This window comes from Arachis stenosperma, chromosome 9 (assembly GCF_014773155.1).
Source record: "Arachis stenosperma cultivar V10309 chromosome 9, arast.V10309.gnm1.PFL2, whole genome shotgun sequence".
Taxonomy (NCBI): domain Eukaryota; kingdom Viridiplantae; phylum Streptophyta; class Magnoliopsida; order Fabales; family Fabaceae; genus Arachis; species Arachis stenosperma.
This window is the reverse complement of record NC_080385.1, coordinates 36,550,027-36,553,275: the sequence shown is the minus strand read 5'-3', so window position 1 is coordinate 36,553,275 and position 3,249 is coordinate 36,550,027. Positions and strand designations below refer to the sequence as shown.

The 3,249-nt window shown below is 34.2% G+C and overlaps 1 non-coding gene across 1 annotated transcript; it reads left to right on the top strand.

Annotated features, from left to right (window-relative positions):
- Positions 1-1,269: 1,269 nt before the first annotated feature.
- On the top strand, positions 1,270-1,373 carry LOC130952489 (small nucleolar RNA R71). Its single transcript, XR_009074668.1, has one exon. It is a non-coding gene; the product is annotated as a small nucleolar RNA R71 (small nucleolar RNA).
- The last annotated feature ends 1,876 nt before the right edge of the window (positions 1,374-3,249 follow it).

Genomic DNA, 3,249 nt, shown 5'->3' with positions numbered 1-3,249 from the left:
ATTGTAATGAGAACAAAGCAGGTTGTACCTCAATGATCCTTAACTTCTCCATTACAGAGAGTGGCATAAGATTTATCCCTGACCCCAGATCATATAGAGCTTTTTCAAAGCTCATGGTGCCAATGGTACAAGGTATTGAGAACTTGCCAGGATCTTGCTTCTTTTGAGGTAGAGTTTTCTGAATCCAAACATCCAGTTCACTAATGAGCAAGGGAGGTTTACTTTCCCAAGTCTCATTACCAAACAGCTTGGCATTCAGCTTCATGATAGCTCCTAAATATTGAGCAACTTGCTCTCCAGTCACATCTTCATCTTCTTCAGAGGATGAATATTCTTCAGAGCTTCATGAATGGCAGAAGGAGATTTAATGGAATCTCTATGGTTTCTAGGTGAGCCTCAGATTCCTCAGGATCCTTAATAGGAAACTCCTTCTTGCTTGAGGGACGTCCCAGGAGGTCTTCCTCACTAGGATTTTTGTCCTCCTCCTCCCTAGTGCATTCAGCCACTTTGATTAAATCAATGGCCTTGCATTCTCCTTTTGGATTCTCTTCTGTATTGCTTGGGAGAGTACTGGGAGGGGTTTCAATAACTTTCTTACTCAGCTGGCCCACTTGTGCCTCCAAATTTCTAATGGAGGATCTGGTTTCATTCATGAAACTGAAAGTGGCCTTTGACAGATCAGAGACTAAATTAGCTAAATTAGAATTATTTTGTTCAAAGTTCTCTGTCTGTTGCTGAGAAGATGATGGATATGGCTTGCTATTGCCCAGCCTATTGCGTCCACCATTGTTAAAACCTTGTTGAGGTTTTTGTTGATCCTTCCAGGAGAAATTTGGATGATTTCTCCATGATGAGTTATAGGTGTTTCCATAAGGTTCACCTAAGTAATTAACCTCTGCCATGGCAGGGTTCTCAGGATCATAAGCTTCTTCAGAAGCTGCCTCTCTAGTACTGTTGGATGCATGTTGCAATCCATTCAGATTTTGAGAGATCATGTTGACCTGTTGAGTCAACACTTTGTTTTGAGCCAATATGGCATTCAGAGCATCAATTTCAAGAACTCCTTTCTTCTGAGGTACCCCATTGCTCACGGAATTCCTCTCAGAAGTATACATGAACTGGTTGTTTGCAACCATGTCAATGAGTTCTTGAGCCTCTCCAGGCGTTTTCTTCAGGTGAATAGATCCACCTGCAGAATGGTCCAGTGACATTTTTGAAAATTCAGAGAGACCATAATAGAAGATATCCAATATGGTCCATTCTGAAAACATGTCAGATGGACATCTTTTGGTCAACTGCTTGTATCTTTCCCAAGCTTCATAGAGGGATTCACCATCTTTTTGTTTGAAGGTTTGAACATCCACTCTCAGCTTGCTCAGCTTTTGAGGAGGAAAGAACTTATCCAAGAAGGCAGTGACCAGCTTATCCCATGAGTCCAGGCTGTCCTTGGGTTATGAATCCAACCATACTCTAGCTCTGTCTCTTACAGCAAAACGGAAAAGCATGAGTCTGTAGACTTCAGGATCAACTCCATTCGTCTTTACAGTCTCACAGATCTGCAAGAACTCAGTTAAAAACTGATAAGGATCTTCAGATGGAAGTCCATAAAACTTGCAGTTTTGTTGCATTAAAGCAACTAGTTGAGGCTTAAGCTCAAAGTTATTGGCTCCAATGGCAGGAATGGAGATGCTTCTTCCATCAAACTTGGATGTTGGCTTTGTGAAGTCACCAAGCATTCTCCTTGCATTATTATTATTATTTTCGGCCATCTCCTTCTCTTGTTCTAATGTTTCTGAAAGGTTACCTTTAGAATAATTTAATTTAGCTTCTCTTAATTTTCTCTTCAGAGTCCTTTCAGGTTCTGGATCAATTTCAACAAGAGTGCCTTTATCCCTGTTCCTGCTCATATGAAAGAGAAGAAAACAAGAAAAGAAGAGGAATCCTCTATGTCACAGTATAGAGATTCCTTTATGTTAGTAGAAAAAGAAAGGGGGTAGAAGAATGAAGAATGGATTCGGATTTTGGATGAAGAGAGGTGAAGAGAAGTGTTAGTAATTAAATAATTAAATAGAAAAAGAAAAGAGAAGAGAGATTTCGAAAAAAATTTTGAAAAAGGGTTAGTGATTTTCGAAAATTTAGAAATAAATTATAATTAAAATTCAAACATGAAACAATTAATTAATTAAAAAGAAATTTTGAAAAAGGGATGAGATATTTTCGAAAATAGAAGAGGGAAAAGTAGTTAGGTGGTTTTGAAAAAGATAAGAGACAAACAAGAAGTTAGTTAGTTGATTGAAAAAGATTTGAAATCAAAATTGAAAAAGATAAGAAGATAGTAAGTTAGATAAGATATTTTAAAATCAAATTTTGAAAAAGATAAAATTTTTGAAAAAGATCAAATAAAAGATAAAAAGATTTTTAAGAAAAAGATATTTTGAAAAAGATTTAATTTTTAAAATTACTTAGCTAACAAGGAACTACAAGATAAGATTCTAGAACTTAAAGATTGAACCTTTCTTAACAAGAAAGTAACAAACTTCAAATTTTTGAACCAATCACATTAATTGTTAGCTAACTTTCGAAAATTTGATATAAAGATAAGAAAAAGATTTTGAAAATATTTTGAAAAAGATTTTTGAAATTTTCGAAAATAATAAAAAAGATTTGAAAAAGATATGATTTTGAAAAAGATTTTGAAAAGATAAGATTTTTAAAAATTGAAATTTTGACTTGACTTGTAAGAAACAACTAATTTTGAAAATTTTTTACCAAGTCAACCCAAAATTTCGAAAATTTGGAGGGAAATAAGGAAAAGATATATTTTTTTGATTTTTGAATTTTTAATTATGAAAGAGAAAAACAACAAAAATACTTTATGCATGAAATTTTTGGATCAAAACAATGAATGCATGCAAGAATGCTATGAATGTCAAGATGAACACCAAGAACACTTTGAAGATCATGATGAACATCAAGAACATAATTTTGAAAAATTTTTAATGCAAAGAAAACATGCAGGACACCAAACTTAGAAATCTTTAATGCATGAAAAATATGAATGCAAAAATGCACATGAAAAACAAGAAAAGACATAATACAAGAAAACATCAAGATCAAACAAGAGGACTTATCAAGAACAACTTGAAGATCATGAAGAACACTATGAATGCATGAAGTTTTCGAAAAAATGCAAGAAAAATTTTTAAAGCATGCAATTGACACCAAACTTAAAAATTGACTCAAGACTCA